Raw genomic sequence first — 12,905 nt, 5'->3', positions numbered from 1 at the left:
GTCTTGGAAGCTTTCTCCATGGACAGAGGTTAAAAGCAGTGTTCTCCTGGGGGTCAGGACATCTCAGGACAGGCAGAGAAATATTCCCTGTGCCCTGGGTTGTGACATTCCAGAAGTCTCAGGTGGCCGGATGAGGGGCAAGTTCAACAGCTGGAGGTGTTGGTGGCAATTTTGGCTTTCCTTGGGTTGAACAAGGTTCAGAGGGACGTGGAATCATGGAATCAGGGGGGTTGTTAAGGTTAGGGAAGATCTCCACGGTCATCAAGTCCAAATGTGGATGAGTTGAGGCTGGTGTGAGGTCCCACCAAGTGTCTGTGCTTGGTGCTTCCTTAGGGCTCCTCCAAGACCAAAACCCAGGCAGGGAAAATCTTCCAAAGGTGGGGGATAGAACTTAAACAGGATGAAACTGGGGCTTGGATTTCTTCCCAGGTGAGAAATATTTTGGTTTGCTGAAGGCTCAGTGTCACCAGATCCAGGTTGGCTTGAAGGGACATCTCCCTCGAGTTCTGTTACCTTGAAATAGCAGGAACAGTAAAATAAACCCAAAATAAGCCCAAAACTGGGTGTGACAGAGCCCCTGCAAACCTCTCCCACATTCTGGGGTTCCTTCCCTCGAGGAGGATGGAGGGATGAGCAGGTGAAGGTGAGCCCTGAGCAGTGGTTTTGGCAGCTGGACTCAGGGCTGGCTGCAGGGGGTTCCTCATCTGATCCTGCCACGGTCAGGAGGGGACAGCTGAGCCAGGAACTGCCAAAAGAAACATCTGGAACTTGGAAACGGAGGAATGGGGTCCAATGAGAGAGGTTTGTGTGAAACTTGGATCTGAGCCACCACAAACTCTTGGTGCCATCACTTGGCCACTACTGCTGGAGCTTAACTGGGAGGGAGGTTTGATCTCCCTGGATGAGGAGTGTGACTGAGTGCCTCATTCCTCTGGGATCTCATCTGGGGCTGGATCATTACTGAATTCATTCCTTCAGATCACCATTGGCATGAGGTGTGGGGTTTCACCCCCAGATTGGGGTGACCCCAAAAGATGGAAAAGTCTCTCCTCCAACCCGTGCCTTTAAAGAAAGACTCAGCAGTCTTCTGTTGTCTGTTCTCAAGGTTGTTTATTGTTGGTTATCTAAAAGATTCTTCTCCTGAACTGCTGTGGCCCGTTCAGCAGCTCAGACAAAGGCACTCTGCCCTCCCAGGGGCTGCTGCCATCTTTTATATCACACATTCCGTGTTACATGTTTATACCTTTTCCCCCAATACCTACTATCTATATTGAATGGTGACTTTCTACTCTAGACCAATCTGTGAGTGCCAACATCACCAAAGACATGGAGGTTAGGAAGGAGAAAGAAAGAGGACAGGGCAGACCCAAATCCCTCCATCTTAGAACCCCTGACCCCCATGTACAAAACTTGGACCCCTGCGTACAAGGCTTAAAACCCCCCTGTACAGCACTCAGAAATCCTTCCTTTCACTTCGTGACTACTTCTACTACAATACCTAAACTTTTGTGACTTCTTGTTCTTCCTGCAAAGTTGGTAAACTGTTCCATGGGTCAGATCCAAAGCCACAGGGGTCTCTGGCTGCGTGCCAGGGTCTCAGATGCTTTTGACCTGGGTCTGGAACATCCGAGAATGTCTGCGGGACATTCTGGGTTCCGACAATGAGGAAGCTGTGGATGCTGAGGCCTGCAGGAGGAAGATCCATTAGAAACTCTGCAAGGAATAAACCTTCCAAATTTAATCTTTTCTCTCTTAAATGCCCATCCTGTGGTGAAGGAATTTTCCTGATATCCAACCCTAAACTCCTCTGGCACGACTTGAGGACATTTCCTTGTGTCCTGTCCCTTGTTCCTTGGGGGCAGAGCTTGACCCCCACCCTCCCACAGCAGCTTTGTGCTGAATTCTTCCCATCACATCAACTCAGCCACATTTCCTTTATCGTTTTCACAGCTTCCTCACTTCCCTCTTTTCTTCCTTCATGCTCTGCTTGATTCTTTAGTTCTTCAGATGACTCCTGAATGTTTAAATGTTTATTACCCAGATCCTCCTTTGACACAAACAAGGCTCTGGTGCATCCAAGGCCTGCCCTGCTCACCTGGACTCACAGTCACCTGAGCAAGGCTCTCACGCCACCCCAGGGACTCCACGGTAGCCAGGTCTACTCAAACTATTAAATAAACATAACAGCTCCCCTCCAGAAAGCATAAAACAACATCAGGCTGGATAAAAGTGATTTGTACCTCTGTGCTACAGCTCAGGCAGGAATCTGTGAATGCTCTGTGCTGTGGAGAACTCTCACTTTGGCCTTTTCCAAGATAAAGTGGGGTTTTTTATGTACAGGAGCAGTGGCAGAGCTGATGGAGAAATCCTCCCTCCCCCTGCACCTCCTGGGATCAATTCCCTCCCTGCCTCACTGCTCCAGGGAAATGGGGGGTCATGGGTGGGACAGGAGACCCCCAGCCCTGCCTGGACATTCCTGTGTCCGTGACACTGAGGGTTCAGCAGCAATTAGCCACAATTAACAATCAGTGCATCGCTCTCCACACAGCCCCTCTCCACGCCTTAAATCTGAATTCTGGAGCAGATCCCTTTTCTCAGAGTGAACCTGTTTGAAATCAGTTTGTAGGAAAGACCAGACCAGGTGAGAAAGGACCAAAAGGTTTTTTTTTTAAGGTTTTCCTGAGCTTTTGATTTTTTGCTTTTATTTTTCATTTCTGATATGGTCTTCAAGGCTTTTTAGAGGCCTCAGAGGACACTGGGCATCCCTTTCTTCTCTGCTCAGTGACTTCAGGCAGTAGAAATCCCAGCCAGGGAAGCTGGAAGGGGAAACCCTTTTTCCTCTGAATCAAAAATCAGGCAGAGGATTCAGAGCAAGCCCAGGTAACACCTGTTGGTCCTGGCGAGGCTCTTGCTGTTTAAACCCCCTTTTTCCAAAGCTCTGTAACCTGCAGGTGACATTTGCTGCTTTGGGAGCAGTCCCATGGCAAGGGGAAAATGTGTTTTAAATGAGTTTTGCTTTCAGATGCTCAGTTCAAGGCAGGGAAAATCTCAGCAGAGCATCACGGAGCACATTTCCACCGAAAAAAAAAATTAAATTGCCAAGTGGTGTGAGGAGTTTTTTTTCCACCAGGAGAAAGGGTGAAACAGGCTGGTTCTGACTGCTGAGGTGTCACAAAGGATTTGTGGCATTTGCTAAATTTCCTGCAAATATTAATAGGTTTTTCACTCCTGTGTGTTCAGTATCTAGGGCAGCAAAAATGCACGAGGTTGTTGGGGCTTCCACTGCTTTATTAAGGAAAAAGGAGGATTTTCTCCCTGTGTAATATCCAGGCATGTGCTGCAAAGTCTGGGACTGAGCATGACTTCCAAATACCTCCAAATTACCGAAGTTTCACACCCAGAATTAGATTTATAGCATGGAAGGGATAGAAGCTTCAAATTTGAATTCCTACTCAGGTCCTTTCCCTTGTGTCTTCTTCCCTCCTCTCCCTCTATCCCCACCCGAAATTCTCGGGGATTTTATGAAGATTTCATCAGAGGTGGTCACAAAGGGTGAGGATTCTGCTTCAGACTCACCCTTAAATAAAAAAAAATCACTGACAAAAGTGATTTTCTGAGTCATACAAGTGTTAAAGCTGAGTGTTCTGGAGAGTGCACTGAGGTGGCTGCGAAGGGAGCAGAGCGAGCAGGGATGAAATGGGAACATTTTCTCTAACAAGTGTCACTGTGACCTCGGAAATGAAGGTTTCTGAGCAGCGCTGTCACTGTCCCTGGCTCTCAGGGGGTGGCAGCAGAGGGATCCAGAGGTGTCCCCACACCTGGAGTGAGTTGGAGCTTTCCCTGTGCTGCCATCCCGGTTGTTCCCGTGGCCACCCCTCCTGCGGGGACCAGGAATCTTTTCCTGCTGCTGATGACATTTCCAGGGGTGTTGGCTGGGACATTTCCAGGGATACTGGCTGGGACATTTTTAGGGTGTTGGCTGGGACATTTTTGGAGTATTGGCTGGGACATTTCTGGGATATTGGCTGGGACAATGCCAGGGATATTGGCTGGGACATTTCCAGGGGTATTGGCTGGGACATTTCTGGGGTATTGGCTGGGACAATGCCAGGAATATTGGCTGGGACGTTTCTGGGATATTGGCTGGGACATTTCCAGGGGTATTGGCTGGGACATGTCCCTATAGCAGATGTGGCACCCCACTGGCACTGCCGGTGGCTCCCTGGGGAAATGGAGTGCCATGGGGGAGGAGCCATCAGAGCTCCACTTGTTCCTGGTTTGGCCGTCAAGAAACCCAAATCATGGACTCACAGGATCATGGAAGATGGAAAAGATTTCCCAGCCCATGGAGTCCAAGCTGTGGGCAGCCCCCACCTTGTTCCCAGCCCAGAGCTCTGAGTGCCACCTCCAGGTGTTCCTTGAACACCCCCAGGGATGGGCACTCCAAACCTGCCCTGCCAATGTTTAACAACCTTTATGGAGAAGGAATTTTCCCAAAATCCACCCTGAGCCCAGCCTGAGGCCGTTCCCTCTCCTCCTGTCCCTGTTCCCTGCAGCACAGCCCGACCCCCCCCGGCTGTCCCCTCCTGGCAGGGACTCGTGCAGAGCCACAAGGTCCCCCCTGAGCCTCCTCTGCTCCAGGCTCAGCCCCTGCCCAGCTCCCTCAGCTGCTCCAGACCTTTCCCAGCTCCATTCCCTGGAGCCTCTCCATCCCCTCCATGGGGCTGGGGAATGCTCCTGTTACTCAAAACCCATCTTCATTCCAAGGCCAGGTTGGACAGGGCTTGGAACACCCTGGGATAGTGGAAGATGTCCCTGGCTGTGGCGTGGGGTGGCTCTGGATGATCCCTAAAGTCCTTTCTCACCCAAAGCATTCCATGATCCATGAAAGGGGAGGATGGGAAGGTTTAGGGTGGAGGATGCAGCTCGAGCTTTTCTCAAACCCACATCAAACCTGCATCGCTGCTGGGCTGGGTACCAGGGCTGTGCTGCCAGGTTGGGATCCCCGGCGCTCAGGGCTCCTGTCCTGCCAGGCTGGGCAGGTTTTTTTGTTCGATTTTCCCCAGATTTCTGCTGTTCCCTGGCAGCAGGAATCAGCAGTGACCTGCTGCCATCTACTGGGAGCTGCCGAGGGAAAGGCAAGCATTCAAACATCCCCGTGATCTGCAGGAAGACTTTTAATTGCCAAATCTTAATTCTGTGTGTGACTTTACTCTTGATAAATACCGTGGTTGTGCCTGGGTGCCCAGGTTGCCTGAGGGTGGAGCTGGTGGAGGGAATCTTCCCTCTCTGAGAGCCATCTCTGAGCTCCACCTGTGTGTGGAGAGCATCAGGTCCAGCAAATCCTGACCTGGATGCCTTTGTTCAGAGTCAGGAGCCTCTGCAGAGCTCTGAGATGCCTGTGGGCGAGGGAAGTATCTCAGATGTTCTCCTTGGGGCTGCCCTCGAGCCAGGACTAAATTTGGGGTGATGAAGACCATTCAGTTTGAGTAAACCCCACATCAGCTGAGTACACAGGGCACTCTGCTCCCCCTCTTCACAGCTGAGTTGTGAAAGGTAAAAAATCCCCAAATCTTCACAGCCTGGATCCCAGGAAGTCCCTTCCCTACAGGGGATGAGGGCCAGAAGAGGCTCTGGAGGAAAAGCTTGTGGAAGGTTGTGCTGTCTCCATCCCAGGCTGGGCTCCTGTGTCTGCAGCGTGTCCTCGTTTGGGCTTGCAGCTTTTAATTAACGAAGCTGCTTTAGTTTTCAATTAAGGACTCGCTCGCAACAAAATCTGTATTTTCTTTCCCTTTCTTTTCCGCCTTGTTTGCTCCCCCCTGTAGTTTCTGCTGAGCTTTGATCTCAGTGCAGGTTTAATTAGCTGTAATTAACCGAAAATCAGAGGATTAAAAACCACCCCTCAGCTTGATGGCCTCGTCCTCACCTTCCTGCTCCTGCTGCCCCAGGGGGATTTAGGGGATCAGAGGGTCCCTTCCCCAGAGGGGTGCATCCCAAAGATCCCCCTATTTCTGGGGTCATTAAAGCTCCCCAGAACAAATCCCCCATCCGTGGATTCCAGTCCCAATTAATCTGCAGCTGCCAGGAGTTTTAGGAGGGCACCAATCTGTGCCTTCCCTGCATTCCCTAGAGCATTCCTTGGGGTGCCTCCCTGCTTTCAGTACCTTTGGAATCATGGAATTGTTTCGCTTGGAAAAGCCCTCCAAGATCATTGAGTCCAGGCCACCACTGCCCCATGTCCCCACGTGCCACATCCACGTGGATTTTAAATCCCTCCAGGATGGGGACTCCACCCCTGCCCTGGGCAGCCTTTTTGGGAAGGAATTGTCCCAAAATCCACCCCGAGGCCGTTCCCTCTCCTCCTGTCCCCGTTCCCTGGGCACAGCCCGACCCCCCCGGCTGTCCCCTCCTGGCAGGGACTCGTGCAGAGCCACAAGGTCCCCCCTGAGCCTCCTCTGCTCCAGGCTCAGCCCCTTCCCAGCTCCCTCAGCCTCTCCTGGTTTTCCAGACCCTTCCCAGCGCTTTTGGCCTTTTCAGCTGAGTGCCTGCTCCAGGTTTCCCAAACTTTCAGCTTTTCCTGTCCTCCAGGAGCTCCTGGAAGCTGGGGCGTGGCCAAATCCTGTTGTATTTTACTTACAAAGTCCTCTGCTGAAACTTCTCAGCCCAGGATGGAGATTTTGGAATATTTTGGAGATTTTGGAAGTAGTGACTCTGCTCTGAGGAAACCCTGCTCTTCTCCATGGATCTGCCCAATCCTTCTCCTCAGGGCTGCTCTCAAATAGTCCTCCCCAGCACAACTCTTGAGGCTTTACACCCCGTAGCATCCCCAGAGTAACTGGATTAGGGGCTAAACTCACACAGCACTCCTCTTCCCTGGACGTGGGAGGTCACAGAGCGTCCACTCTCCATGGGGAGTGCCAGAAGGAATCATCTGAAAATATCAGCAGGCTCTGGGGGGGCACCAGCCCTGCCCAGCCCTTCCAGTGTTGACTCAGTGGTTTATTTTGATCAGGCTTTCCAGCCCTTCCCCGAGGCACTTTTAATCCTCGCTCTGTAACCTTTAAAGAGAGAGCTTTCCGTGGCCTCTGCAATGATTTTCATTGCCTGGACGGGGATGTCTGAGCTGCTCCGAGCGAAGAGATTAATTCAATTTCCCTAAACTGGAAATGGACTGAAAAACTGAGAGGCTTCATTGACTTTTCCTCGCTCGGCTCGTGGCGTGTGAGAGAAACAATCAATGGGGTGAACTTCTCAGCCAGCAGAAACCTGGTGTTCCCATCTCCAGGCTCGGGAAAATGGGAATAAACAGTTTTAAGAAGTCTGTTTTGGCCAAAGCACATTCCTCCTCTGCCTTAAAACCATCAGGATATATTCTCCTGGAAATGAGTTACAAACAAATCCCTCATTTATCCCCGAGGTGACAGTCTTTTGCTGATATGTGCTTTCTGGAGACTAATAAGTTCTGAATGTCGGTGGGGGGAGAGGAAAAAAAAAATCAAAGTAATTACTTTGTGTTCCCAAGCTCCTTATTTGTGTAGGTGCCTGTGTGTTTATCTCCCTCTGTCATGCTGCATTGCTAATGGTAATTAAAGGCAAGGGATTTTTCCTGCTGGAAGTTTTCTATTCTTATTTTCACATTTAGTGATTTTGGCCTCGGTGACGATGCTTTGCCACTGGCCAGTCACTTGTGGAAGTGCTTTAATAGAAGGTCTGAGTTCAGGAAACTCTGCTTGCCTGGCTGGAATTGGATCGTTTTGTTTATCCAGGCCTGTGGAAGGGGAGGCGGGCATTGTTTTCTTCAGCACATCCTGGAGGTGTCAGTCCTGGTGGCCACTGTCCTCTCTGTGGTGGCTCTGGGAAATCGTGGAGAACTCATCAATATTTGCTTTATTTGCACAGAATTTGGGTTGTGGGTGGTGGCAGCAAAAATGTGGAGCAAACCCGCATGGTCCGTGGTTGGCAGTGGGGTGGGGTGGGCTCCCCACGGGCTCTGGATCCTTGGGAAACCCACCCAGGACACGCTGGTGGGAGCTCAGGGGGTGTGACAAGGGGTTCTGCCGGGTTCCCAGCCTTGCAGGGGACTCCAGTCTCTCCCTGCACTCCATTTTCCACAGGAAACATGGAAGGTGTTTTGTTGGGAAGAGGTTTTGGCTGGGAAGAGACCACAGGGCTTTCCCCACAGGCCCCCCCGGGCTGCAGAGTCTTAGACCAGGTCTAAAGTCTGGATCAGGAGGCCAAAACTGCAGCTCCAGACGGTGTCCAGGTTCTGATAAGTTTTTCATCCCACAGAAATATGAGGATGAGTGTGAAAGCTCACTTTTGGGTCCAGGCGAAGCCTCTGTGTGTGTGGTGGATCTACCACTGGCTTTAGCAGGATTTTGTGTGCACAGAGAGCAGCTTTATTTGTGGGCTTGCTCTAAAACTTCCATAGGAACATTCCAGCAAATCCTCTCCTCTCTGTCCCATCCAAGGACCTTTCCCTGATTCCCTGCACTTCCACAGCCCCAGGCTCTGGAAATCCCACCGAGCATCACACAAGGGCTTGGGCTGCAGACACGGAGGCAGCAGCTGCAGGGGTGGAAATGGGATCCAGTGGAACTGGAAATGGGATCCAGTGGAATCTGGGCGAGGAAGGAGAGGGAGTCACATTGGTTTTCCTTCATTAAAAGGTTTTCTTTTGCTTTAGAGTAGCCAAGAGTGGCACCTCCCAGCACAAGGAACTTCAGTGGAATGATTGTCTTTGTTTGGAATCAGGGAATCATTTGGGTTGGAAAAGCCCTCTGAGATCATCCAGCCCAACCCTTTACCTGTCACTGCCAAGGCCACCCCTGACCCTGTTCCCAGGTGCCACATCCACATGGCTTTGAAATCCCTCCAGGGATGGGGACTCCACCAAGCCTGGAAAACCCTTTTGGGGAAGAAAATTTCCCTGGTACCCAACTTAAACATCTCCTGGAACTTGAGGTTGTTCCCTCTTGTTTGGTCAGCTTGGGAGAAGAGCCCAACCCTCAGACTGAGCTTCAGCCAACCCCCAGAGCCATCCCATGGGAACAGATCCCCCTGTGAGTGTATGGGAATGTGACCTCCATGTCTGAGCTCCCCCAAATGACCTTGGATATCCTATTTGGGTTAGAAACTGCTTTTTTCTCCCGTGCTTAAAAGGTGGGTTCTTGGGAGAAGAATGTCTGGATGCTGTTCCGGGAGGTTCTGATGAAATTCCCGACAAGCAGCTTGAAGGGAAAGGACAGATTTTGTGTGACACATACAAAAAAAGAAACGACAAAAAAAAAAAAAAAAAAAGGAAGAACCATCACCGTGTCAGGAGCAGCCATCCCAGGCGTTTGTCTGCAGCTGAAGGGAAGGTAAATATCAGATTGTCAGCTGGAGATGCGTCTCTATTGCCTGGCTCCCACCTGCAAATGGCAGCAATTAGGAAAATGTCCTGCCTTTTTCACAGGAGGCAGCATCTTCCCAGCAGCCAGAGAGGCTCGGGCAGGCCCGGAGGAGCAGATGGCTTTGCCCTGTCAGCCAGCTCTCATTAGGGCCTGCAGAGCCCTTATCAGCTCGGGAATTGCTGATCCCGGGGCTGGCTGCTGCTGCTGGAGTCACTGCAGTCACAGCTGCCACTGCTCCCTCCTCTCTCTTCATTAGAGGAAGGCAGGGGTGACGCTTTCCCACCGCTGCAGTCAGAAATGTGTCCCTTGGGAGGGCTGGGAAGGAGGGAGGGAAATGTCGGTGTTGGGACACAAAGGGACAGCGAGGACGTGGCCAGGTCTGGGCACAGGGCTGGTGAGGTGAGAGAAGGGAAAAGGGAGAAGGGAGAAGGGAGAAGGGAGAAGGGAAAAGAGAGAAGGAAAAAGGGAAAGGGGAGAAGGGAAAAGGCAGAAGGAAGAAGGGAAAAGAGTGAAGGGAAAAGAGAAGGGAAGAGGGAAAAGAGGGAAGGGAAGGGAAGGGAAGGGAAGGGAAGGGAAGGGAAGGGAAGGGAAGGGAAGGGCCAGTTCCTGGTGGGATAGAGGAGGGGAAAGGGAAACTGAGGAAAGGACAGGAGTAGCAGAACTGAGAGGACCAACAGGCTCAAGCCATGACACAGCATTGGGGTAGAGCAGCGATGGCAGCAGGTGTAGCCCAGGAACAGCGGGGTTCCAGCTCTTTAAATTCTTCAGGGGAGGTCTGGACTGGATTTAGGAACTCTTTTTTTTTTCCCAGAAAGGGTTATAAAGCACTGGCAGAGCTGCCCAGGGCAGTGGTGGAGTCACCATCCCTGGAAGAGTGCAAAACCATGTGGATGTGGCACTTGGGGATAAGGGTTAGTGGTGACCATGGTGGTGAAGTGGTTGCAGTGGACGCTTGAATTTTGGCAGGTTGAAACACATTCCTCCAGTTCCTCTATAGTTAATTACTGTTTAATCAACAAGATCTTTCATTCATTGAGTTTTGGTCAGGCTTGGAGGTTTTAGCCAACTCAGGGCTGGTGGTGAGTCCAGGTGCAAAGCCACATGTTCAGCTGATGATCCTAAATAATCCTAAATGATCCTAAATAAGGATTTCCACCATCTGCATTCTGCAACCAGGAGTTTCATCCTTCACCTTCTGCTGAGGATCCATGCCTGGGGATGTGCTGGTCATTCCAGCACAGATGGTGGGATCTGTAACGTTCCCAGCTATCACTTCTTATCCTCAGGGTTTATTCCCCAAAAGAAGTCCCAAGATGGTTTTTTCCACCTTTCAAATGCTGCTGCTGGGAACACCCCAGGACCTTCCTTTGTTACTGAAGGATTGATTGATGATTATGGGGGGAATTTGCTCTCATGCCAGGGAATGTTCTCAACAATCAGCCATCTCCTGTCTCTGGGATCACAGAATCATGGAATGGTTTGGGTTGGAAGGGACCCTAAACCCCCTTCCCCTATCCCAGGGTGCTCCAAGTGTCTCATCACCCTCACAATAAACCCCTTCCTCCTAAAATCTCATCCAAATCTGACCTCTTTCAGTTTAAAACTTCCCTTTTGTCCTGTCACTATCTGTGGCCTGTGTAAAAAGTTGTTTTCCATCTTTTTTTAATTAATTCTCTTTAAGGATTTAAGGCTGCATCCCAAAGAGTTTGGGATGTAACCAAGGTTTTATGGGCTCTGTGGAGTCAGTTGGGGACAAGATTCCCCTCAGCCTTTTCTGACCCATGGAGGAACAGCTCCACATCATCTTCTTTCCTCCCTTGCACCCCTTTCCTCCCTCTTCAACTGTGCAGTAACATCTTATTTGGGGGATTCAGCCTCCCCCGTGGTGTTCCCCAGGAGCTTTCCCGGGAAAGGCGTGATCCATCCGAGCTGGATTTCGGTGCGATTGCCATAATTACCCTCTGACTTCCACCCTCGAGCGAGATGAGGCGGCCCAAAAGGAGAGCTGTGATTTTTGCAGTAAAAAAAAACCCACCAAAAAAAACCCCAAATAAACTGAGAAATTATTCTTGAAGTGCCAAAGGCGAGAGGCCCCGGGGCAGGAACGAGCAGGGAATGCAGATCAGGCAACGCCGTCTATCCAAGGTGGAGCCTCTGACATTAAAAATTCCGACTCAAATGCGGGAAACGTGGAGTGAAGGGGGTGAATTATTGATGGGGAGCAGGGATTACCATATCTGACAGATGGAGACTGTCTGAGAACATTTTGCAGAGTGGCATCTGCGCCGTGCCTGATTGGCGTCCCTGAACTTTCGCGCGTCAGATGTCGAATATCAACACACAAACTCTGATGTAGCAATTAAATCTGTCCTCTGATGAACCTGGGCCTCGTAGCCAGGAGAAATCCACACCTTCAGAGAAAGTCCAAATGCCTCGATTCTTATTTTTGAGGGAGATATTTGAATAATCACAACCGGAGCACTGCATTGAATGCGCGCACCTATGATGATGTCAACACGGAGATATATTCAGGAAATTGTGTGCGGCGTATCATGTCTTACTCCAATTTTACTGAAGGCTGTAAAGCTCCCCTTTTATCATTTGTGTTCCCGATTTGAGCTCAAATAATACAGAGAAGCTCTAAAATTCAGCTGCCACCTCACGTCACAGAGGCGCATTAACACCTAAAGCTGAAATGGGTCTCTCAGGTAGATCTTCTTCCAGGGAAGTCGTAAATCAGACACGGATTCCACCTTGTCATGTGTGGAAAAACAAAGAGGGGAAGGAAAGAAGTGCAAAGAAGAGCAAGTTTGATGCTTTGGTGGGGAACAGCTTGGATTGGGAAGAAGCAAGATATAAAATATGGCTTTTTTAATAGGATTCAGTGCCTTCAGATCCCAGGTTGTTTTCCTAAGCCCAGCCCAACGTGGGAAATGGGTGAATTTTTCTGCCATCTGTTATAAGTGCTGGGGGAAATTCAGTTTCCCTTCATGGAGAAAGTAAGATTTTGGGGATCATCAGGAAAATGTGCTTTTAGTCCCCGGAGGGGCTTTCAGGGGTGGAATCTGGGATTGGTTACTCCAGGAGCATCACTATTAGGAAAAATCTCTTCAGCCAAAGAAGGGCAGGGCTGGAATACCCATCCCTGGAGGGACTGAAAGCCATGTGGTTGTGGCATTTGGGGACATGGTCAGTGGTGGCCTTGGCAGTCCTGGGAATGGTTGGACTGGATGATCTTAAAGGGCTTTTCCAACCCGAACGGTTCCCTGATTCCATGATTTTGTTGGGTGGCATCCACCCCGTTGGACACACAAGGAGATCCCCTCTGGCCCCGTAATCACAGAATGGATGAGGTTGGAGGGGACCATGCTGGGGTCCTTGGTCCTTCTCACCCTCAAAGTTGCCTTTGAGAGAACAGAGAAGTTCTGGATGCAGTGTCTCTCCAAAGTGCCCCAGGAAATTCTCAAAGGGGAATTCCAAGAGGTTGAAAAATTAATAAATTACTACAGA

General features: G+C 50.4%; 1 protein-coding gene across 1 annotated transcript in view; it reads left to right on the top strand.

The window, feature by feature from the left end:
* The window catches only part of LOC119708270 (exocyst complex component 4), a 74,828-nt gene that overhangs the window by 52,355 nt on the left and 9,568 nt on the right, over nucleotides 1-12,905 (top strand). The window lies entirely within an intron of this gene.

Source organism: Motacilla alba, chromosome 1A (assembly GCF_015832195.1).
Source record: "Motacilla alba alba isolate MOTALB_02 chromosome 1A, Motacilla_alba_V1.0_pri, whole genome shotgun sequence".
Taxonomy (NCBI): Eukaryota; Metazoa; Chordata; class Aves; order Passeriformes; family Motacillidae; genus Motacilla; species Motacilla alba.
The sequence above is the reverse complement of the archived record's forward strand: the minus strand, read 5'-3'. Positions and strand labels throughout refer to the sequence as shown.